At 37.6% G+C, this 26,485-nt stretch overlaps 1 long non-coding RNA gene across 1 annotated transcript in view; it reads right to left on the bottom strand.

Moving 5' to 3' along the window:
* The window catches only part of LOC132673539 (uncharacterized), a 90,036-nt gene extending 63,949 nt beyond the window's left edge, over positions 1-26,087 (bottom strand). Inside the window, exons 1-2 of the long non-coding RNA XR_009608099.2 lie at positions 25,875-26,087; positions 18,035-18,127 (exon numbers count right to left, since the gene is read on the bottom strand). This is a non-coding gene — a long non-coding RNA (uncharacterized LOC132673539). The remainder of the gene's footprint in view (positions 1-18,034; positions 18,128-25,874) is intronic.
* Between the last annotated feature and the right edge of the window lie 398 nt (positions 26,088-26,485).

Here is a 26,485-nt window from a genome sequence, read left to right as displayed (position 1 = left end):
AATTTGTTCAGAAAAAGAGCAGCACAGGCAATCAAGATAACCAGTGTTACCACATTACCCCGAGAAAGGTATTGAAAATTCTGGCCTCCATCTTTGCTAGAGATAAACTCATCACTTCACAGCTCAAGCCATCCAAAATAGAAAATGCCTGATTCTTACTCTCTCACAATTGGGTGAAATAACAAACCAAGTAAAGGAAAGCTTTTTCAATGGCCAGAAAAGCCACCTTCTACCATCCCTCACCCCCCTCACAGAAATCCTTCAAACCAATCCATGTACCATATGAAATTAGATGCATTAAATTTATTTTACACCATCTCCATAATAGCTTTGGACCAACAACTTAGCAAACTAATGAAAGTAACTTCTGACTCTGAAGTACTTCTTTCCATTTAGAAATATTTCAGCCAAGGAGTTTAAAATATATATATATAGAGAGAGAAGGCAAGTAATGTCATAAGAGAAGTGAATTGTAATTAAAATAGCATCCTGATGACGAAGAGGAAAGATGCATGCCTGACTTTGCCAGGGCCTATGCAGCAGGGGCCTTTTTGGAAGTTGGAAACGATTGGATTGGCCAGAGTTCATTTTGTTGTGCATGGAGCTTCCTGTTGGCTGGCCTGACATAGGGTGTTATTAAGCAATTTGGGCTGGAGCATCATTATTCTCCATGAAGAATTTAAAGAAGATCTTGACTTGAGCCTATTGCAAGAGGAATCATGCTGTGCCATGCAGTATAAAAATATCATCAGTCTTATGCCCCTGGCACATTCAAACACCTAGTGGGATGAGCCAGGCACCAATGTTCAAGGTTTTATATAAGGTAACAGCTGCTTTGGTCAGACAGTTAATTAAATATGTTAATTTCCCATACAACCAACAGTAGCGACAACAGATCAAAGAGGGATTTTATGACATTTCTAGGTTCCCTCCTATACCCAGGAGGATGGATTGTGCCCACATCATCTCCCAGTCTCCTTTGTGCAGTAAGGCTGCATTTCCCCTTTGGAAAGAGCCCTGTTCTATGACACTGCAAATATTGTACATACTTTGGTACCACACTAACCATTGCCAATTGTCACCACTCCAGTCTTGAAAGGCTATTTGGGTCTGATCCCATGCTAGTGTTTGGTTAGTCAGTAAATATCACAAATCATGCTGAAGGTGGGGAATGGGCTGTTTCTCCATTTGTGTCATTCTGGCCTGGCATTTATGTTTTATTTTTGTGAAACTTATAGAGCGCAGATTATAAATCACATAAGAGTCATGAGTAGATGACATCCTAGGTAGGAGGAAGCACCAAAAGATTGCTGAGATGGTGTTATCATTTAATTACATGGAGTGCCCAAAACTGAGAGCACATTGTTTCAACATACTACGCAAATGGGCTTTTCTGGCAGTATGTGGCACTACGAAAGGAAGGAAATGTCTCAATTTGTGAAAAGAAGTCATCATACTATCTCAGAGTTCTAAATGGAACAGTGACATGGAACTATGGAACCGCCTCTAATACTTCTGTATCAGACATGAATCTACAAAGATTGCTGGGGAGATGGTATTCTCATTGTGACAATGCTACTGTTTTCATGCACCTAAGTGAAAGGTTCAGAGAACGGCTATTAAAAATCAGCTGGAGGGGCGCCTGGGTGGCGCAGTCGGTTAAGCGTCCGACTTCAGCCAGGTCACGATCTCGCGGTCCGTGAGTTCGAGCCCCGCGTCAGGCTCTGGGCTGATGGCTCGGAGCCTGGAGCCTGTTTCCGATTCTGTGTCTCCCTCTCTCTCTGCCCCTCCCCCGTTCATGCTCTGTCTCTCTCTGTCCCAAAAATAAATAAAAAATGTTGAAAAAAAAAATTAAAAAAAAAAAAAAAAAAATCAGCTGGAGCAGTCAAGGCTTTGGACAATTGGTATCCGGGCAGAAATATTTATCAGCCTACAGGTTTCTCAAGGGACTTCAAAAGGCTCATGGTTGTTGATTAGGGAATCGAAATACTTTTTATTTTCATGCCTAATGTTCCTTTTTTGGGAGGCATGACTTTTGGATAGCACAGGTATTGTCCTTAATGTTTAAAAATATCTACATATCTACAAATATCATTACATCTGAATGTATAGTGATAAGGTAAGAAAGGCTAACAAACCAGGGTTTCTGTCTTAATTGTCAGCATGTCTATTTTTTTTTTTTTATTTGTAAAATGAGGGACTTGAGAGAATAAACTTGGAGAGTATATCCTGGTCTGATTTTCTATTTTAGAAAATGTAATAAAATCATAACAGTTTGACCTATCCTCAACCAGCTGGTGACTTTGAGCAATCTGACTATTCTAAATCTCCAAAATTTTGTGTATCTAAGAACATGATAAATGTGAATGTAATTAATGAATTGCAATGTGCTATAAAATATTACTTTAAGATTCTGTTTTAGATGTATAGTTCATGCTCTCCGTAAAGAATAGGATTTTATTTCAAAATCTCAGAACAACGATATTGGCATAATTTAATCCAAGCCCAAAGGCCTGAGAATCAGAAGCTCTGATGTCCAGGGTCAGGAAAAGATGGGCATCCTAGCTGAAGAATACAGAGACAATTTGCCTTTCACTTTCTTGTTCTACTTGAGCCCTAGTGGATTAGATGACTGCCCACATGAGTGAGGACAGATTTTACTCTGTCTGCTGTATCACATGCCAATCTCTTCCAGAAACACCCACACAGACACACTCACAAATAATGTTTTACTACCTATCTGTGCATCCTTTTGCCTATTAAAGTTAACACAAAATTAGCCATCATAAATGACTATTAATTTCCCTTCCTTTTCCTAAGGTCATCCACGGGATCAGTGAGAATTCAAGTAGAAGAGAGCATAATCAACACCAGAGGGTTAAGGAGAACTTCTAGGGCACATGAGAAAAGAAAAGTCCAACATCTGTTTGTTTAATTTGATTTCAAATCTCTAAGTCCAGTGTAGGTTTCTCCTGAGGGAACAATTGTGTCCTATTCATAGATTCTAACTATGACTACATAATACAAAATATCTTTCTGGTTGAGAGAGGAAGAAAGGAGTGATTCTTAAAATTATGGAGTCAGAATCATCAAGTCCACTTTAAGCATATTAAATATATATGGCTTATAAACTGTTAGGAAAAATGGTGATAATTGATATGAAACTACCTACTGTTTCTTGAATGGGCAGCTGGAGGATAAGAAGTGCATGCAGCTAATAGTTTCCTGCCTGATGTTGATGTATTATTCAGGGGGTCTCTAGAGAAACAGAATAGATGATACATATATTTAAAATAAAGAGATTTATTATAAGGCATCGGGTCATATAATTATAGAGGCCAAAAAGTCCCATGACCTGTTGTCTACAAACTGGAGACCCAGGAAAATGCCACAGAAAGCTTCTTTGCTTTCTATCTGACATTGCATACTATCTCAAAAAATTGAAATTAACATAACACTTATATGGAAAACATTTGGAGTAAAGTCCGAATTAAAATTCAGTCATTTCCTTATCCTTCCCCCCATCCCTTTTTTTAAACCTGCTTCCACCACAAATATTTTTAAGTTAATAAGTAGTTGGCACTGGTCTAAATACTTTAGATATATTATCTCTGACAAACTTTATACTAGTTTTATAAGGAAATTTACTTTCCTTACATGGAAAGAATATTTCACTGATGAAGAACCCCGGATATACAGGTGTAAAATAACTTGTCCCAGGTCACTTAGCCAGGGAGTGACTGAAGATTCCAACCAAAGATTATTTGGCTTCTTAACCAATATCCTTAACATTCTATCCCCCAACTTCCAAAGGCTGAAGCTGGAGAACTCAGCAAGAAGTAGCTGGTAGAAAGTGGATAAAATAATTATCAATACATTAGAATGGAGCCTTAGGTATAACTAATCTAACAGTCTCATATTGTTATGGAAGAGGGGGAAATCTAGGTCAAGGGTCTGGAGAACAAGCAAACCAAAGAGGAGAGGATAATGAACTTGGATAAAGGACAAAGAGAAGGTCTCTAGTGAGTGGCTAAAGAACTCATGCTTTCATCCCAAGTTATTCTTAAAAAACTAAATAAAATAAAATATAAAATAAAATAAATTAGTTGTGATTCTACTTTATATTTGAATATTGTTTTTCAGTTTTATAGAGTATTTTAAAATAGTTTTCCTTATTTAATTTGATCCCTACAGAAACTCTATTATATAAGGAGGACGATATTATAATCTCAAGTTTATGGATAAAAACCTAAGATTTTAACTACAAAATGATCTTGAAATGGCATAACTAGCATATCTAAACCCAAATATTTATTTGGTTTTTTGATTTGCTTCTAACTGCCAATGCAGTGTTCTTTCTAACCACATTATCCCTTTAAGGTAACACCAGGTTACCAAATGCAAATGTAACAAATACTAAAAAGGTAGGATAAATTTATGATTACCTTAGAAGCATTAAACTCAAGTTAGAAACAAAGGAAAGGAATTGCATTGCAATACAAATAAATGTAAAAGTCGCATTTAGATTTAAAAGCAGACACTGTACTGAACTGAAGGAATTTCCTTGTCACAGGCTTGCTGTGGATCAACAGTGTAATAGAGTTGTTCAGAAATTAGGAGAAATACTTCGTTCTGGGGAATGGGAGTGAAAACTTTGTGTTCTCTGCATTGGTCGGAACAAATCAGAGTTTTGAGTTCAGTATTTTGTAGGCCGTTGAAGAGAAATATTGGCAAGCAGAAGTCCAGGGGAGGTGACAAAGTGGTGAGGTAGAGTCAGGGAACAGACGGGTCTCTTGTGTGAGGCAACTAAGGGCATTGCCCAGCACCACATGTAGAATTCTAAGACTCCCTAAACCAATGTTTTCTTTTATCCACACAACACTATTGAATAGTAGGAGCTAGACTTATTCCTAGTTTGCAGATAAGGAAAGTGAAAAGCGACCATTTCAATACTCAGGGTAGAAAACAATTCTCTTGCCATGAAAGAATTTAAAGATGCACTTGAAAAAGTATGCAATTATGCGAGAGAAATCCTAACATCAACTAGGTCCTATATTTATTTGCCTTGATGTTCTCTTATTACTCTCTGTGCTCTTGGGCCTCAAAATTCAACTGGAGTTAAATTTATTTACCTTAGTTAGCATAAACATTAATAGCGATATATATTTATATTAATAATATGTAATATATACATTTTATAAAATACAGATAACTAAAATTTAAATTGTGTTCTCAATTAACCTAACCATTTTCTAGGTCATGAAATTGTGAAAATTTATATTTCAGCACCTTCATAAAGTGTCCTTTTATTTCAGTACTTGAATAACTGAATCCTTTCTTCGCTATTACCGCTTCCATTTTTTCCAACTTTTGATTAATTTAGAAAAATTGAACCATTAGGTAAACAAAAATAAATTTCAGAAAAGATTTCATCTCTGTTCTGACACCAATTCTGACACCAACTACAATTGAATTCAATTCTGGCACTAACCACGTGTGCCTGATTCCACAAGTTAGAGGCAATGTTCTCCAAAAGACTGCACTCAACTTAGATGCCACAAGTCTTGGGTGCCACTTCCAATTGACAGACTATAAATTGTGTTCCTACAATCCCCTCTGGTTAGGTCATTTTCTAGAATTCACAGAACTCACCAAAAGCATTATACATATGATTATAGTTTTATTATAAAAGATATAGATTGGGAACAACCAAAGGGAGAGATACATAGGGCAAGGTCTTAGGGGAACTTGGAATCCAGGCATATCACCTTCCTAGCACATAAGTGTGTTTATGAACCACGAGGCGCCACCATGTTCACGGTCCAGAGTTTTTATTAGGGTTCCATTACTCAGGCATAATTAAATCATGGACCACGTAATTGAACTCAATCTCCAGCCTTCCTCCTCTCTCCATCTGAAAGCAAGGCTGGTTGAAAGTTCCAACCCTCTAATCACAAGACTGGTCTTTTTGGTGAAAGGCTTCTCCTATCCTGAAACTATCTTGAGGCTCCCAGGAGTCACCACCTTGGCATAACAGAGACACTTGTATCACTCAGGAAATTCCAAGGATTTCTGAAGCTTTGTTCCAGGAACTAGGAACAAAGACAAGATATATTTGTACCTTGTTATTTATCTATCCATCTGTCTATCCATCCAGTGGTCTATAATTTAAGCAGTTTAATGTTATTTACTACAAAAATGGAAGTACATTTTTTATACAACCTATACGGCCTTTTTACACAACCATATTTAAACTTCAAGAAAATATTTAGTAGATTTAGATCAGCTATTCAAATTTTTTTTAATGTTTATTCATTTTTGAGATAGAGAGATAGAGCATGAGCAAGGGAGAGGCAAAGAGAGAGAGAGGGAGACACAGAATCCGAAGCAGGTTCCAGGCTCCAAGCTGTCAGCACAGAGCCCAACACAGGGCTTGAACCCATGAACCATGAGATCATGACCTGAACTGAAGTCAGACACTCAACCGACTGAGCCACCCAGGTGCCCCAGAGAGGGGTTATTTTTAAACACAGGAGGGGCGCCTGGGTGGCTTGGTCGGTTAAGTGTCCGACTTCGGCTCAGGTCATGATCTCACGGTCCGTGAGTTTGAGCCCCGCGTCGGGCTCTGTGCTAACCGCTCAGAGCCTGGAGCCTGTTTCAGACACTGTGTCTCCCTCTCTCTCTGCCCCTCCCCTGTTCATTCTCTGTCTCTCTCTGTTTCAAAAATAAATAAAAACGTTAAAAAAAATTAAAAAAAAATAAATAAACACAGGAAAATTCCAGTTAAAAAAATTTTGTCCCTTTGCTGATCATTAACCAAGAAATTAAGGGATAGCTTTTATTGATTAGGCATGCACAGGATGATTCTGAGGACTCCCTATGCCTCACATTCCCTAGAAGTTTGTTATCTGAGGTTAAGGACTAATGGTCACATTGGAGTAAAGCTAAGTTGCACGACTGGAAGGGATTTGGAATGTCTTTCCCAACCTTACTGCAAATGAAGCACTGGCTTTGAGCTTTCTCTTTACTAAAAAGCATTTTAATGTGATATTTTAATTAAGTAGCTCTGCTTAACCAACAACTCAATCTGATGCTTTTCACGAGGATTCTTTTTTTGATCTAAATATATCTCTGGGACAAAAAGTACATTATCATTTATGTCAGGAAGTGACATGATCTTCGTACTTGTTAATCCATAAATAAGGATATGTCTATCACAGGCAGAGAAAATGAAGGGGTGGGGAAAGAAACAAACGCATAGCGGCAGGGTTTTAGTGTGTGTCTAGCAGAGCATGAGAAAATGAGGATGATGCCGGTTTAGCTTTCATTCTATTCATCACTGAAGTTGTGGGAATATTACGCAGAGATACTGTAGTTCCTTAAGTCAATATAATGTGCATGCACTTTACCAGGTTTATAGGTTTACCAAGATTTTGTGGTGACGTTTATACAAACTTTAGAATTAATTCTGAGGTCTAAAGGGAACAAAGTCCTGAAAGTTCTGTTGGACGAGATGGAGAATAAAGGCACACTTAAGTGTTGATGCTGATGCTGGAATGGCAGAGGAGGATTACTGTTGTCTGCTCCTCGTCCCTGAAATGACATATCTTTTTTTTTTTTTTTTCCCCTGCTAGGGAAAAACAGACTATCTGGTATTTTGACAAGAAAGAGTTTATAAACACTAGAGAAAACTTGGACCTTTGGCAAAGGAGGGATTATGAGAGGGGGTGGGGACAAAGAGTCTGACCAAGAATATCTGGATGAAAAGAAGCCACTGCTAAGCCACACTGCTGAAGAATCTAATGATAGGAGTTTTAGCTGCAGAGAAGGGTGAGTAGCAGGTTAGGGCCATCTCTTACTTATTTCTGTTATCATGGCATTGAAAAATTTGAATTTCTAATAAAAGTCATTTAGGCTAATTTCTAATTAACTTGAGACACTGAAGAAGAAAGACTTAACATGAAGGTAGATCTTTATGTCTTGGGAGTAACAAAGGTTCATAACCACAGGACGGACTTGAATGATTTACGCTACCCACCTGGCTGTAGAATTCCTGTAGCTGGTGCTCATTAAGGGAGGAAGGAAGAGGAAGGCAGGGGTCTGAGAAGGCCCTGTTTGAGCCTCAAGGAGGCTACAAAGGGGCGAAGCTACCTTGGCAACACTTGCAGTGTCTTATATTGACAAGTTCTCCTTTAATTTGCTGCATATCCTTCTGTGTCGCCTAGCTACCGTAAAGGATTCATTATTCATTAAATAAGTGATGAATATATACAAAAATTGCAGCCACACGGGCTGCACAAATGCATTTTCATATTATTAACATGGTGCCAACTTGCAACTCTTCGAAGTCTGAGTAAATGTTTTGACAAGAGGAGACAGTAAGGACAAATAAGAAGTAGCAGTCTTGAAGAAATTCAGCCCCACTTCTAACAGCTTTAAAGTCTTAAGAGTGTTTTCACTGGGGCAGTACCAGATAAATTGCTCTTATATGTGCATGCAAGAGGCTAAAATTCCTTTGAAAGTTTATAATTTCTCATGGGAAAACACAACATAAAAGTTACTTTTACTCATAGAAAAACAAAACCATATTTTCCTGTCAACCTTTGCTGTTGGGAATTTCAAACTTTTTACATTTTTTTCCTGTGATTCTTAGCTGGCCCAGGGGACAGGCGTTTACAACATAATTTACTTTCAACGTGTCTCTGTAAATCATTGTAATACTCTCTATTGCTTGCAGGGGTGGGGGGGGGGTGCAGAAAGCTCCCAATGGGGCTTCTTGTCCCACTTTCCCTAGACTCCGACCGCCCAAATATGAACAGAAACTTTCCCTTTTAATGTCCAGCCTCAAAGACACATACACACACAAAAAATCATACAATGAGTACAGGTAAAGATAGAACTATGGGCAGATTTCCAGGGAAAAGATTACTTTTTAAGATTAATTAGGAGAGGGGAGATTTGCCCTAGGTGACATGGAAACTGTAGAAATGTTCAAGTCATTTTAGAGTAGGTAGGTTGCCCTCAGCCAAATGACTTAAATTTTTTTTTTTCATAAAATCCTAAGGACCTGTAGCGTGCTTTTGCCAAGCTGTTAATATCAAGGATCATTCAGTTTTACATGAGAATTTGATGACTTAGACACTGGTTGAACCTTCACCTTTTACAACCTTAATGGGAATTTATTAGCTATTTCACAGTGTGTAAATTTGAATCTAGGTCAGATGAGGAAGAAAAATAGGGCATATCCAGGCCTAAAGAGTAACCTGAAAAATAATATATCAGAGCAAAAAAAAAGGTAAGGTGCAAAATTAAACAGATGATTAAAAGTATCTTAAGCAAGCAGAGATTTGAAGACAGAACCTAATAAATCAGGACTCTACAAAGACCATTTGAGCCAAATTCACATGACCAGTGAGCTTGATTCCTACACAAATGCTGCAGATGAAGGAGTTAAAATATCATATTAACCTGCTTCTGCTAACTGTCCGTAACAGGAAGTGTAACCCAGGTGGGTTTGATATTCATAAGATTAAAGCGTATGCCTACCATCAAATGGTCACCACATTAAAGCTGTTTTAATGAGGACTTGGAAAGATAATGAATGAATGTCCCTAATTCACCACAGAGAAGACAGCATGACCTCCTGCTGACCTCTTTGCCGCCAGGTATCTTAAACAACATATTAGTTCTGCTTCAAGCCAAAAATGGGACGGTCCGTGAGATAAAAACAAGCCAAATGCTTAAGAGAATGACTTTTGCCGGTGTTAAAGCCAGAAAAAAATTTCTCCCTGGAGTCCTTATAAAAAGAACACTGTGTAACAGGATGAAAATCACCCTCACTGACACCTTTATCTCAGACAGAGCCCTCCGCTACATGAGGCTGTTTCCTACAGTGCCCCTCAACACTGTCCAGTGACATCATGCCAGGAAAATAACACTAGGTAAAGGCTTGGGTGGAGAACTATTATTGAAGGATAGGACTCTCTGCTGGTTTAACTTAATCCTGAGTAAATTTTAGAGGATTTCGAGGGACTGCTTATCTCTCAGGTAAGCCTTCATAAATATCAAGCATTTGATAGATTTACAACAGCAGTGTATTAGAGATTGTACTTTCTGGGAACTACTCAGGGCACAGCCAATTTATTGTCATTCCAGTTGTTTTTCCAAGCAGCAAGAGTAGGGAGTAGGTCTTTGGAGGAACGGAGGACCTAGTGACAGCTTTTCCCAAATAAAAGACAACTTGCCTTCTGCTAAGAGATAAACCAAAGGAGTAGCTATGGTTAGAGAAGAAGAGACAGACAGGAAAAGATTCTAGAGCCTATTTTGGTCACGGAGCACAAGAACTGTCAAATAAGGTAAATACCAGTGAGAATTCACTTTAAGACTTGATCAACACAGATACAGTGAGTAAATACTTTACAATGGTTTCAGATTTTTTCTCTGGAAGAAAACAATCATGTTGGATGGAACTGGAGTTTACATGAGCCTTGCACTGGACTAGTTTTTTCCTAAATAAACTTATCAAGAAAGTCTACAGCTGTATTCAATGAATATTGTGGTTGATCTGTATGTGCACAGCCTCAGCTTTTTAAGGAGATCTTTAGTTTAAAATAGTGAAGAAAATTTAAGCAAGAGGGGAAAATCCTCAAAATTATTTTCCAGGCCAGATTTATTTTGGCAGTCACATTCAGGAAACTATGTAGTGTACCAAGTTTTGAGTATTGTATTTGGACACTAATCCATAACTGTAGTCATCAGTTTACTGACAACCATCTGCTTGGACACTACTCCCACATTTTAATAAGTAATGTTAAATTAAAATGGCAACAGACAATTCTGGCAGCAAAAGTGAAAGTGGTAATAGCACCCTTGAACCCATATAAAGAATTAGGAGTCAAACAGCAATACATATATAATTATCCAAACGCATTTAGGTAAAGGGTACTTTTTTTCCCTATCTTTTTCCATTACAACCAAGATTCTTAAAAGAATGATCTGTGTTCATCTTCGCTTCTTTATCTGTCACTTTGCTACCCACGGCAACCTTGCTTTTGCAGTACATTCCACTGAGTTCCAGCTTTCAACTCAAACTAAATTTTCTGTCATTATCTTACTCCCGAGCCATTCAATGTCACGGAGGTAATAACACGGCTTAATAAATGTTGAACACCCTCTACACTCTGGCGTTTTCTTAGTCCAGCTACCGCATGTATCTCAATGACTCCCCAATAGCCACATTTAGCTTAGACCTCTTAAAGGAAATATAGACCTACATAATCAGTGACCTACAATACATTTTTAAATAAATGTTTCACAGGTATAGTCAAATAAAAATGTTTAAAACCAACATAGTTTTATCTATACCACCCACTTCTATACAACATTCACCAAACCTGCCCTTCTGTTTAGTTCTGTCAGAATCTCAGGGAAAAGAACCACCATCTACCCCATTACTCATGCCAAAATCCTACAGACACGGTTGATTTATCTTTCCTTTTTCAAAAACCAATTAGTCACAACATCCTGCCCATTAGGTTACAAGTGATTAAGAATACAATATAAATTTGTTTAAAAAATAAAAATAACAAAAAATCAATGGCTCTTTTACCTGAAAAGTTCAGTCTTAATCAGCTTTATGGTGGAAATTCTTGGGCCTTCTTAGAGGTCTTTCCATCTCTTAGCTTTGCTTTATCTCTGTGTTGTTTCCATTGCTGGTAGGCTCACCAAATTAGATGGTTGCTGAGGGATCCACATTCAGCCCATCCTCTTAACAATTCCGGCTAAAGAAACAGTGTCCCTTCCTCAAAATTTTAGATAAAGAAGTCAGAGAACTTAATCTTAGTGTCTCTCTTCAGACTGAATTGGAGAAAGCTCTTATCTCTGATCCAACAGCGTGGGTAGGAAGAAGCAGAGTCTGATTGGCTAGTCTGAATTGCATAATTCACACCTGGAATAAAGGTGAGGTCAGAACCACCACGTAAGTCACAAGACAGAAAAGCACAACAATTAGGGTGCTTTAACAACCAAGGGAAGTGTGTGCTAGCAGAATATTCCAAGAATATGCATTTTCTTTTCTCCAAATATGAGCAAAATATAAAAAAATAAAAATAAAGGTGTTAGTGTTAAACTTTAACCTTGCTATAATGATCACTATACATTTGTGAAAAGCAGGCATATTTCGGAAATCATCTGAGTTCCCTTAGCAAGCTTCTGTCTGTATTTGTCTCCTGAGCCTGCAGTGATTTTTATGCAGAGCAAGACATATTGGTTTTACTCTTTTAAAATGAATTATGGATTTTAAAAATGGATAATTAATTTATATTTTCCTAACTTAAATAGCAGAATACTAGTTCATGAGAGAGACTGAAGTAAGAGTAAAAGGTGCTTTTTAGTTTGAGGAAAAAACTCAGGAATGACTTAAATCATGGCCATTAAGTATATGAAGATTTTTTCATACTAATTTTACTCACCAGCTGTTCCTTGCCACTGCAAACTAAACAAAGAGGAAAGCTTAATTTCCATAAAAAGGATTTAGATTAGGCACAAGGAGTCTGATGTTTCCATGCATACTGAATGCACCTGTAGCAAGAGCAGATCCTCAGGTAGCTGCGAAAAGGAGTCATGCTTAGCCTACTGCAATCACATAATGATGGCTTCATACACCATTCTGTTCTCTGATCCCTTGTGATTAAGGAAGTAGAAAAGCTCTGAGCTGGGTGCTAACATGTAGTCACCAGGGGAAGGAAGTTATGCCTTTCTCTTCTACTTCATTTCTAATAAGCTGTGAAAGATGCTATCTGCCCAGATTGGTTTGTACCAGAATGTTTTCAAAATTCAGGAATTGGAATCACCTGAAAGGCTTGTTAAACCACAAAGGGCTAGGCCCCACTGGCAGATTCTGAGTCAGTCAGTCTAGGATGGGCTTGGGAGGGAATCTTCTTTTCTAAAAAGTTCCTAGGGCTCCTGGATGGCTCAGTCAGTTGAGTGTTCAACTCTTGATTTTGGCTCAGGTCATGATCCCAGGGTCATGGGAGGAAGCCCAATGTCGGGCTTCCACATTGAGCATGGAGTCGGCTTGGGATTCTCTCTCTCCTGCATGTGTGCATACTCTCTCTCTCTCTAAAAAAAAAAAAAAAAAAAAAAAAATACATTTAAAAAGTTTCCAGGTGATTCTAAAGCTGCTTCAGGCATCCCACTTTTAAAACCATTAGCTTCACCATTGCCCATTGTGGCAAAAAAAAAAAAAAAAAAAGACTTTGGGGATTCTTTTAAAACTAGGTGATTCTGAAATGCAAGTACCCAAGTAGTTCCCTATACTTAATGAATTAATTGTAAGCTTCTATAAGCAGTATTTTTTAAGAATATGTTGTATCAAATTGGAGCCATATAAAAGGGTTTTCTCAATTTTTCTTCACATTTTAGGGGATCAGAAATCTTACTTCTAGAGAAATCTAACTTGTGGATTACCCCAGATTTTTCTATCTCTTAGCTCCTCTCTTTCCCTGACGTGTCTCCAGCCAACATACTCCCATCCTCACTTGAAAAACATCAGACTTTCAGAGAATAAGGCCTGGGTTTTATATTTTTACAAGACCTGACACTCAGTGAAAATAAAGTATGCAACTGGCCTAGTGTCTTTCCAGTGGGTCCTTGCAGCTAGGTATAATCTATCCAGCAGCAGTATTCTACATAGATTCCTAAGTGCTACATCTTAGGCAACTTAGATGGAAGAGGAGATAGGGTACTTTTGAAAGCTCTAAGTATTCTGAAAAATGGTTCAGAAAAATGGTTGTGAGGGAGACACTGAAATCAAAATATCATACAGAGAATCTGAATATAATTGTTTCGTGACTTGTGAGCATGGGATAAAAACTGTTTTTCTAAATGGACATCTGACATAAAAGGTGATTTTATTCAATATGCATGAAAAATAAAATTATAAATAATAGGAAATCACAATGAGAAAAACACTTCTTGAAATGAACTCTCTTTTTCTCTTGAATGAACTGCCTCCTGGGTTATCTTGAGTAGTTCACTCAAGAACTTGTGAACTACTCAAGATAGGTCAGAAGTTCCAAGGCATGTCCATAGTAGAAGTTCCCATTGGGTTTGAGAAAAGTGAGAATCCTTCTGCTTTAAGTGGGTAAAATTCCTCCCTTACTCTTTTGACTGATGCGCAGCAGTCAGTTCTTTGCCAAAGATGCAGAAAGGAGATCTTTGAGTGATTTAACCCAATGTTTGCTAGTCCTCACATCCCTCAACCTTGGAGGTCCCAGGGCTTCAGTTTATTAATAACACTTTAATGTTAACAGAGAAGTCTCCTGTCAGTTGAGAACCAGTTTAATCAACTAGCAAAAAGTGATGTCCCACCAACCATGTTATGTATAAGGAAATTAAGACTGTGAAAAAACTCTGAGATAATACATGTACAGCACTCACTTTAGGGTCCGGCCCATAGGAAGCTGCTAGTGTACAAAAAGCATAGTACCTCTGCAGGAATTTATACAGATTGGACATATAAACCGTCCATGGTGATACGTTCGGTAACAGAATTAGGCTTGAGAGCAATGGAACAGCAAAGAGAGTTAGCACCTCAGTGTGGACAGACTACAGAGAGGTTCTCAGAACACAGAACCCTAAGTCCTCTGTGGGAGTTCAGCACGCAGACCAATCATCACATTTACTGAATGGATGCACAAGAACACAGACGATTTCACCATGAAATTCACATCACATGAGACCGCATTCTGATGCGATACAAATATATTTGATCAGAGCTCCTTTTTTCCCCCCCTTTTTGGTTGAATTATAGTGCGTATTCAGTGGTTCTCAAAGCTGATGATTCATGAAAATAATAGAGGAGCTGCTAATAATCACAAACACTAGATACTGTGCAAGTTCCGATTCCATTTCACAGATAGAAAAGAAGGTATGGTAGAGTAGCAAAGGGTTCCATGCTTTTAAAAGTCTCCCAGGTGTTTCTGGTTATTGGAAAGGTCTAGAAACCATTGGTTTAATACAGCTGTTCTCCTCCCTGACTGAAAACTGGGATCACCTGAGGCGTTTTAAAACTATCCAAACCTAAGCCCTGCCCTAGTCATCCGTATTTCATTTTGTGAGTTCTCCAGGTAATCGTAATGTGCAGCCAAAGCTGAGGGCCACTAGTTGAAGCATATGGGTGTACTGCACTTAGCAAAAAATGGTGGGTGGGGAGATGGAGGGAATAAAAAATGTTAGACTTAAGAAGCACTGTTATGGAGGTTTTATTATGAATTATAAGTACTTTGAATCTGCTTTTGTTATTATTGTTTTACTCTCTTCTCAACTCCCAAAGCTTATAAAGACATAGGGGAAGGTAGATATTAATTCTGATGCTAGTTTCCACCAAGCAATTCAGCAGTGCTTGTAGCCTGCAGTGAGAAGAAACGAAGACACATTCTTCAAGGATCCCAGGCTGAAATGAAATAGTCTCTGTTCTTTGAAAAGAAATAGTACAGCTTACCAAGTCCTTTTACCCTATAAATTACAGTGTGTGGCCAATCCCAATTAATGAATGTTCAATATTCAAAAACATGTTTTGGGGAGAATATCCTAAAATTTCAGAATTCTTTTCTTTTTTCTTTTCTTTCTTCTTCTTCTTCTTCTTTTTTTTTTTTTTTTTTTTACTTGAGAGAGAGAGAGAGAGAGCGCATAAGCAGGGGAGAGGGGCAGAGGGTGAGAGAGAGAATCCAAAGCAGGCTCTACACTCAGCACAGAGCCTGGCACAGGGCTTGATCCCACGACCGTGGGATCATGAGCTGAGCTAAAACCAATAGTCAGATGCTCAACCAACTGAGCCACCCAGGAATCCCCAGAATTCTTTTGTTGAATGTAATATGTCAAATTAATTCAAATTAATTTTAAAAGAAAAGAAAAAGATAGCTAAGGTGATTAATAAATCAAGTAATCATTGCAAACTGAAAGCAAGTTTTTGCAAGTTTTGCAAGTTTTGAAACTCAAGGGGACATATTTTGAAAGGGATCATAATTCACTTATGTTAGACCTTTCTATTTTAACTACCTATATGCAATCATTAAGGGCAGGCTTTCAAATGAGGTGTGTCCTCGGTGAGTCCTCATTTGGGCTGTTCTCATGGAAGATGAATGTTCTAACACTTTCCTTCAGTGTGAGCATTCATGGTTCTATGTCTGTTGTTTAGAGCTGTTGTTAGAACCATAGACATAGAAATCCTTGAAGCCGTTGAATAAGAAGAAATTAGATATTGTAGTTAAGATTGTTAAGATAAATTTTGAATTAAGTTTGTGGTTCAAATGCTACCATGAAACAAAAATGTGAAGTTGTTTTCCAAAAGGTATATCTTCTGTAGGTCTGGAGAATTCGATAAATAAACTCATAAGTAGATACAAGCAATAGAAAAAATTTAAGTTTTAATATTTATGGCATGGGGGTTGTGGGAATATTTCCAAAGTAAATAATATATTTAAGATTAGTTAATGATAAACATTCTGCCATTCATCTCTCATCGAATTGGTATAATTCTTTTGTCCTATTTTTGGAGAAAATTTGCCAGTGGTTTCTCCATGGCAGCTGACAGAGCTTTAAAGTTAGAGAACCTTTGGCGTGTGTGTTTGTGTGTGTGTGTGTGTGTGTGTGTGTGTGTGTGAATTATCTGTTATTTATGCAAGGTATTTTGTCTTCCCTCTAAGCAGTCTTTTCTCCTTATCTTACTCTCTTTTGGGTAACCTGAACATCTATCGGTGCAATAGCACTATTTTAATCCAACTAAAATCTGAGGGAGAATGACATTCTTTTTGGCTTTTGTCTGAACTTGATTTTGAGGTTTCTGTTTAATGAGAATACACTTTTTAAGTTTTAAAGCAAGGAAATATTGTTGTGTATATTTTGCGTTAAATGCCAAAAATCCTTTATATAGGTCATAGATGAAGCCTGAGTGTAGGCCATTAGTTAATAAGCAATCATATTTATACTGTATATCATTTATTTATAATACATGAATGTTTTATGTTGTGTAAAGATACTATAGCTGCTTCCTGGTTCATCTCTATGATGAAATTTCCTGCATAGTATTGTAGAGTATGGAGTGTGACACAAGTCAAATGAGTATGAACAGTTATCAATTCACGACTGCTATCCCACCTCAACCCACTTATGATATTATTTCTCTTCATGGAACTCCTCATATCCCATTAAATAATTAAAGAGAAGGGTTGATTTATTTTGCTTTCCTATACCTATAATGACCTTGAAAGAGGAAGGCAAGAAGGGAAACAGAATGTTGATCCTGTTAATAACTACATGCAGTCTTTGACCGTGGTTTGCTCGAGCAAGAAAAGAGAGCCCAATTGTCTTCTTCCTTAGCAGGCCCCTTGGGGTGGGGAGAGCACTCCAGTTTGGACCAAAAAAAGCATCCCTTTGTTCTCAGCAGGTGCCAGATTGTTTTTGACATATCGCCCATGTATATGTTTGCAGGTGCATGTGTGTATGTCACATATAGAGAAGTTTCCTTTATAGAGAAACCAAATACCAGGTAAACCTTGAAAGGAAAATCAGATCATGCTACTCTGTGGGGTAAAATCAGTATTCTTTCTTTCAAAGGACCATAAGTGCATACATCCTAACTGTCTCATAGTATTCTAGCATTGAGAATCTTCCCAAGATTCTGTATCATTGACTACTTTATATATTATTTTTATATTATACAACAATCTAAAAATAAATTCACAATATGCTGTGAATATTGATAACAAGTCTTATATTTTGTGTCATACCACTTGGTTCCAACGGTTGTGAAATGCTTGTAAACGTTTTTTTTTTTTTTTTTCCTCCTCAAAAATTTACCACTCTATCATGTTTGGGTAAAATGTCATTTTTGCTTTGATTTGGTTTTGTGTAAAATGAGATGTTACCCACTCAGGGCAATCAGGGTCTAAAGTTTTACCTCCTCTCTGAAGCTTTGCTAGATATTGCTTATTCATTCACTTATTCATGTAACAGGTACACGTTAAATACTCACAAGTGAACTCTGTCCTTTCCCAGTAGAAAACCTCTACTGAACTTCTACTCCTGATGTTTATAGTCACTCTTGCTTCTTCTATAAACAAAAGCTCTGGAAAAAGCAAGCAAACAGATAAACAAACAAACAGTAGCTCCAACATTTATACTATTATTATAGTATTGCTGTCTTTCCCTAACCCACATTAATTTTGTTAAATTGCTTCTTTGTTTTTCATTTATTTTTCATTTCTATATTTTTTGTTGAAGTATAGATGCTAGGCAATATTACACTACTTTCAGGTGTATAACATAGTGATTCCACAAGTCTGTATGTAATGCTATACTTACCACAAATGTAGCTACCATCTGTCACCACACGACACTATTACAATACATTGACTATATTCCCTATGCTGTACCTTTTATTCCCATGAATTATTCATTCCATAACTGAAAGTCTGTAACTTCCACTCTTCTTCACCTATTTGCCCATCCCCCACCCCTTCCTCTCTATCAACCATCAGCTTGTTCTCGATATTTATAGGTCTGATTCTGCCCTTGACTTGTTTTTGTTTTTCGATTTCACATGTAAGTAAAATCATACGGTATTTGTCTTTCTTTGTCTGTCTTATTTCACTTAGCATAATACCCTCTGGTTCCATCCATGTTGTTGCAAATGGCAAGATTTCATTCTTTGTTATGGCAGAGTAATATTCCATTGTCGGTATATACCACCTCTTCTTTATTCACTCATCTATCAGTGGACACTTGGGTTGCTTTTACGTCGCTTCTTTGGACATCTACCACAGTGTTAACACACACCTCTCAGATGTTCGTGGAATAGGAGGTCCTTCATAAAGCCTTAGGTCTCTACTATGCTCTGTTATTATGATTATTCCTCATTGGAAAGTAGACCCAGAAACTCATAATGATGGAAACCTCCTGCACTCATCTCCTGGGGCTGCTGTAACAGAGTAGCACAAATGGGAAGGGTGTGGGGGCTTCAACAACAGAAATTTATTATGCCACAGTTCTGAAGGCTGGAAGTCTGAGATCAAGGCACTGTCAGGGTTTGTTCCTTTTGAGAGCTGTCAGGAAGAATCTGTCCCATGCCTTTCCCCTAGCTTCTGGTGGCTTATTGGCAATCTCTGACATTTCTTGGCTTAAAGACACATCACCTCTATCTGTGCTGTCATGTTCACATGACATTCTGTGTGTGCATCTGTGTGTGTGTGTGTGTGTGTGTGTGTGTGTGTGTCTATGCCCAAACTTCCCCTTTTTATAAAGACATTAGTCACATCAGGTTAGGAACCCACTCTACTCCAGTATGGTCTAAACATAACTAATTACATCTGCAATGATCCTGTTTCCAAATAAGGCTACATTCTGAGGCACTGGGGGTTCGAATTTCAAAATATGAACTTTGAGGGGCACACAATTCAGCCTATCACACCTTCTTATCAACTGCAAATTGTAGAAAATTAGAGGAGGGGCAGATTTACAAAATGACCTCTGTGTGTTTGTTCTTCACCACCTCTTCCCAGTCTTCTTGTAAACCCTACTATATCTGGTCAAGGCCTACATTTTCTCACAATTTTGAAGAGAAGCAAAAGAATATATACTCCATTAGGAAGGAAGGTGACTGGAGATTGTGTTCTGTTCAAGGAGAATGAACGCAGCTTGGGACACATGCTAACATCTCTATAGGTGTGTTACTTTTGATCTTAAGTGCTTTAATGAAAAAATTCTGATGGATAGAATTTTTATTGTTTATATCATAAAAGTATACATTCATGGTTACATATATAAGCTTGCATAAATGTGGTAGTATTATGCACATGCCATGCTTATTATGTTATTATTTTTGCCTGATTTGTATGATCCTAGAAGCCGTATGGTGAGGAGGGGACTTAGGAATGTAGGGTTGCTTCTCTGCCTTAGTAGGTTCATAGCTCTTTGGAGTTACTTATTGAGACACCCAAAATGACTCCAAAGAATTACTACTTGTGTTCAACTTTACGTGAAAACTGGATTATTCTGGGTTTTGGCATCCCATCAGATTTTGGGTATTTGTCTTTATTTACTTCCTTGTGGATTCAACACTATAAGTAACAATTCAATAAAAATTTACCTTTATTTCAATTTTATAGATACTTGTATCTCCACTGCCTCCAGTAACAGCTGATCATGTTAGTACCAGGTGATTATGAAAAGATATCCTCCAAAAATGTTAAAATAATTTTACATAACTGTTTTCTAGTGTGAACTTCGTGTATTGTCATTGCTTGTGTGTGCGTGTATGTGTGTGTGTGTGTTTGTGTGTGTGTGCATATGTGAGAGAGAGAAAGAGAGAAGATGAGAGAGAAATTAAGTTTACATGCCATTTACTGAGAATTACTGAAGCCACAAAGAAGGATGCTTCTCTATGGATTTTTTTTTGTTTTCTTTTGTACATATCTAAATTCAGTACATTTGGCGATTTTGCATGACTCTGTGTCCACCCAGGAGTAAAAAAATATCTAGCTCTTACAGTGTTTATCCTGTTCATAACATTTGCATTAAAAAGGGGGGCACACTGGACTCACATGAATGGAGTTACAGTATAAGGGATTGTTTCTTGCATTGCAATAAACTGATGGTTGAAATCTGTCTGACTGGAAACATTTCAATGGAAAATAAGGCTGCAAGTTTCTGAAAACAATTCCACCATACACAATGCTTGGCGGGTAACAATGATTGTGTTAGGTGAAGATCTTAGAAAATGTGTGTGTGTGTCTGCAAGCAGTTGGATAGTTCTTTTCCAATTCTTCCAGACAGATTGGCTTCACTACATTTTTACAGTTTGAATGATTTTTTTTTTCAAGATAAGATACCACCAGTCTAATACCTTTTCTGGCAGTGAGCAATGAATGTCTTCTCAATAGTTTTGGAGTCTTATTGTTGTATCTTATAAATGGTATTAACATGGAGTGTAAGAACTAAGAGAGAACTAGGGAATACATTTTGTAATATTTCACAAGGTCTTCTGGAAGCTTAAGAAAGCTAAGAAAATACTCTTGTAAAACTTGTCCCCTGACCCAAAACTTCCGATCCCCATCCCAGTAGGTTAAACCACAGATTCTGAACTAAGCCTGAGGTTTCTCATTTTATTTTCAGCTTTTAAGATTTGCATAGTTAAATCTTTGATACGAACAATGAAAGGATAGAATGCAAGCTTCTTTAAGGAACATGTGCTCTGGGTTTCTTTCTTTGTTTGCTAAATTTATATAGCACCTTTGACCTAATGTCTAGGACACTTTCTTAGGTCAGCTCCATCCCCACCTTTTTAAAATTGATCACTTGAGATGTAATCTGTGAATCACCCCAGCAACTCCCTCTGAGCTCCCACTGGCATCACGGACTCACTGGCTGCTCATGTCAGAACCACAGAAAACCACAGCATGTCAGATCTATGCAACGCCAGCTCTCCGCGGAGAAAGACATTCGTCAATGTCTTATTGCGACCGATGCCCTCTTTGGGAATTTTTGTTGTAAAATGATGGCCAGGAGACTAATAAAAAAAAAATCTACACAACTACAAAAAGGTGCAATTGGTTATTATTTTTGCCCCTGTTTATTTCCATCGAAAAATGAGTATCTTAACAGAAAATGTGCATTGTGTTACTTCTTTAATACTCCTGTTAAAAGCCACACAAATCTTCAAGAAGATACCCGATCCAGTTGAAAGCAAGTAAGAAGAGACAAATCAGGGGTCTGGGAAAGGAGAGTGATGGCCAAGTCAGAGCAGGTTTACTTCTCAGGGCAAAGCTACTTTTCTGATGAGTAAGCTTTTCTCCCAAGCCCCTCGGTTTCAAAAAAGGAAGGATGATGGAAACTGCCTTGGTTAATTGTCAGCTCACACCTTTCTTTAATGAGTTTCCTAGAAGTTTATGGTTAGGTTACCCTGGTGACTCAGGTAGGGTTTCCGTCAACTCCAGCTGAGGCTGTCAGAATAGGAAAATGGGGGTCCATTTTCTGATTAATGAAAATAATAATTATGTACAGATGAAAGCAAAGAGAGAAAGCAAAGAGCTTCCATGTTACTTTAAACAAAGAAGAGTTAAGGCCTTATCTTAACTATGCATTGGCACCGCAATGCGAAATGGTCATGCAAAATTAATTTTTAATGTGTTCAATTTATATTAAAAATTTCTGCAAGTGTGTGAATTTTTTTTCCAAGGCTGGAGTGCTACTTCATTTACAATATTCCCTGAAGGTGTTTTTTTTTAAAGAGACTCTTAAACTGAAGCCATTTTAAGGGTTTTATGAGACATTATGTGAGCTTTCATATGCAAGTTAGTCGTTAAGTACCAGATATTATATTCTGTAATATGCTTAAGTGATATTAGAGGCTGTATATAGCCTGCAGTAATGGCTATTGCTGCTTTTTTAATTTATCAAGAAAATGTTGCTTAAATAAGGAGCAAATCAATGCTGGGTTGTACAAAATATAAATGTAAGGAAGTAACGGTATTTTTTTATATACTTGCTTCTTCCAGCTTCACTGAAAGGGAAAAATACAACCTACTTTCAGGACGTACACTGACAGAAATTGTCAAAAAATAAAATCAAATAGCATATTTAGAATTAGAAAGCTGCTAAGAATACATAGAATGACACTGAACAACGGAGATCCACTGCGACTCCACTGGTTCATGATGGATATAAAGATGAATTTTATGCCCTTGATAATTGTTTTTTGTATGCTTTCTGGCATTCAGACAAAGTAAAATCTCTTACTTGGATTTAAACCAGTTAAGGCTTTGACTATTCTGCCTACAAAGGGAAATATTTGTATTAAGCTGGATTCATTGGTCAAGCTTTGAAAAGCATGGATAAAGCCCCCACCTGGTGAGCAAAATTGACTTAAAAAAAATTAAAGACAGATTCTTGGGCAAGGCTCCTCCCACTCTGCATCCCAACCACCACCACCGCCACCACCTATTTTAGAGTGTTGATAATTCCGTGGATGGAGGTTTACACAGTCTTTTAACGTGGTCCTAAATGGAAGTTTTTGTTTGTCAAGAAATACGACATGACCTGTTATTGACAAGCTATCTATTGTATCCAAGGGATTATCATTACGGAAACACAGAAGCTGGGCTTAAAAATAAATCACATCTCACTCAAATGAAATAAAGACTCTCAAAATAGTGAATAACCCTAAGTAAAACAAAGATTCTCTCAACCTGGCAGTGTGAAACGTATGTTATACTTACATTTTCATATTAAAAGCAAATGATTCCTTAGTTGAGATTATTCCCTTGAACATCTCTCCCCTTTATGGGCATTCTCAACACACTTATATATATCTTTTGGGTTTCTTAAATAGTATCTTAAATATCATCAATGTGCCATGGAAATTTCACACTTTAAACAACTCACATTACTCAGAATACCAAAAAAAGAAAAGAAAAGAAAGTTCAATTGAGTTTTTCTTGACACTGTATTTTGTGAGACAAATAACAAAATAACAAGCCGATATACAAAACAGCTTTTGGAGAATATTGTAGGCTCAGTGTATGTTTTGTTCTACCATATCTAAAATATAGGTTAATGATTATTTATTAATTTTTACTTTCATTCCACAAACGTTTACCAAGCCCCAACTGCACTGACATAATGTTCTAAGAGCCCCTAAGCTTCCTTTAAAATCATCAACTAAAAGAGTACATTATATTCTCTATAATTTCAATGATCAGTGTATTTTTAGTTTCCTAATTCTTAAAGAATGATAATAAAACTCTTTTATATGAGAGATAACTATCAAATAATCAGCATGTTTGTTTTTATTAGAGCACTCCACAGCCAACACTTTCTTGAGTTTTCTGCTGCCTTTTCAATCTTGGGATTAATCTCATTTAAATTTACTAACTATTCTTATTATCTTTTTTTTTTTCTTAATGTCAACATGGGCAGGCAGAGTTTTCTATTTGCAGCCCCCTCAAGCTATAAAACCTTTCCTTGTATTTGCAAGTTCCCTGGTCCCCCTGGGCTCCAGGAAAGCCAAAGCTGCGTATTTGAAAGAAAGACAATCTTCCAGCTCAGCCCTCTGCCTTCCTTGGCCCAGCTGCAGATCTCCTTCGTTCTCCACTTTGCATTATGATTAAATACATTTAAAATCAAAATCATCTTTTCCACTCGCCTTCCCTCTCCCAGCTGCTGATTCCCACCCGATCCTTCTTTTGGAGTCAGAATTAATACGAATATTTAAAATCAAAATCATCTTCTGTTTCCTTGCCCTAGCCTAGCAGCTGCACATTTCTGCCCCCGGTACTGTTCTTAGTCTGTGGCTCCCCGAAATGTTTCTCAGAAAAATAATGTGAAGTTGGCTTTTCCTGCCAGAAAGCCTAGCTTTCATGGCCCTCATTTTAACCTGTTTTCTTTTATAAGGGTGGTGAACATGATCTTGCCAGAAGTGAAGTGTGTCAAATTGTGGGTGTGGTACGTCAGGGGTAAGCTTGATTTATATTAATTAATAATAGTATAGCATGGCGTGGGGACTGTCTGTGCCATTCATTCTTACAGAACATATTCAAACACATATGTACGCCCTGTCCGTTTGTGACCAATGCAGGAAAATAAAATGGAATAGAGCTTAGCTCTACCAGATCTTAAAATAAACATGAAGGAGAAATAAGCAAATAAAGTTTTTTGGCAGAGAGTTTATTTATTTAGCAACAGTGATGTAGTTGCTTACACTTTCTACAAATGTTTTATCTCTTTTTCCGTAGCACCTGTCCCTGAGTGAATAGAACCACATCTGTCTCATCTTGGCATAAGAAGTACACATCTACATCTGTGAGTGATGACTCCATTTTTGAAGGAAACAGTGTATACTTTTGCACTCCTGCAGTCTGGTTATATATATATATATATATATATTCTGGTTATATATATATATATATATATATATATATATATTGCACAATGGATTTTGTGTCTTGTAGGAAAGCTTCTAAATAGTGAATAGGAATTTTGGAACTGGTACAAAAATATTGAATTTGCAATTTAGGAAAGCTACGAATTTTACCTATATCTGGGTATGCATGTTGTACATGTAAATGTATATGTTATCAGATTAGCACAAAATATCAGATAAATAATTCACTTAGTAGAAGATAGAATGTAGAAAAGAAAATACTTTAGCAAACACTTCAGTATTTTACAAGCTCATAAGATGTCAATGGTTTGCACATTGCTTCAGAAATATTTTCTGACAGAAAAAGATTAATTTTAGGTAGGGAAGAATTCAGGGTCTTAATTGATACCAATTAGAGTTACTGATTGTGATAATTTAGGGCATTTTGTATTTCGCACACTTCAATTTTAATACAAATATCCAATCTCTATGCAGAATCCTCTAATAATTAATGGAAGGGTTGAGAGGAGGTGGAGGGATTTCGGAAGCCGTATCTTCAGACAGAGCCAAAGCAAAAATTACAGTTCGGAAGACGCACTTTCTTTCCCCCAAACCTACCCTCATTGCTGTGGTCTCTATGTGAAACCACAAATGTGGCTTTCACCCTTTCTCTCTTTCTCTCTCTCTCTCTCTTTTCTCTCTTTTCCCCAAATCCACTCTGATCTCCTAGTCCTAGTTCATTTCATTCCATGCAATTTGCCATCATTTCTTTTCTGGATTCGGCCGAAGCTTCAAAATTGACCTCTAAGCCTCAAGATTACCTTCTCTCCAACCTCTGCTCTCACTGCGCCCAGAAAGAACATTACAGAACTTTATCTCTGGGAATGAATTTCCCTGCTTAAAACGGTCCATTGGCTCTCCATTGCCGTCATGAGAAAGCCCAAACCCAAACTCTCACCTGGGTTTAGAAGATTCTGGAATAGCCTTTGCGAGGAGCCGGCAGCCTAGCCTCTATCCACTTCTCTCTGCCTTTCCCCACCCACCACTACTACCTCGAACCATTGCTGAATTATTTTCACTTGCGAAAACCCTTCCCGTGTTTTTCTCTCTTCCTCCTCCTCCTCACCTTTGAGCTTTTTCTTACATGTTACTCCTTGAATCTGCAACACTGTCTCCTTCTACCCCTTCCCTGCCAGCCCCCAACGTTACTTTTCTGAGCAAAATCACAAGGGGGTGGGCGGAGCTCTGTAACACTTGGGAAGTCCGCGCGTGCAGGAATTATGAACTCAAACTTCATGAACTTCCCAGTTTTGTAGTTTTGGTGGATACGCACTTACTGTGTACACAACACTGACTTAGGCACTGTGAGACTACTGTTAAAACACCCCCGAAGTTTGATGATGCACTTAGGAAAATCTGATATAGGCAGAGCATGCTCATATACAAAATAGAAATGACACAGGGAAGATGTACAGGAAACAAATTATTTTGCTGTTTGGCCAAGAGTTAAGTTAAAATTTGTTTGACATCTTATTATACTTTGATATGCCATTACCTGCCCCCCCAAAG

The sequence above is a fragment of the Panthera onca genome, chromosome C1 (genome assembly GCF_046562875.1).
Source record: "Panthera onca isolate mPanOnc1 chromosome C1, mPanOnc1 haplotype 2, whole genome shotgun sequence".
Taxonomy (NCBI): Eukaryota; Metazoa; Chordata; class Mammalia; order Carnivora; family Felidae; genus Panthera; species Panthera onca.
This window is presented reverse-complemented; position numbering and strand designations above follow the sequence as displayed.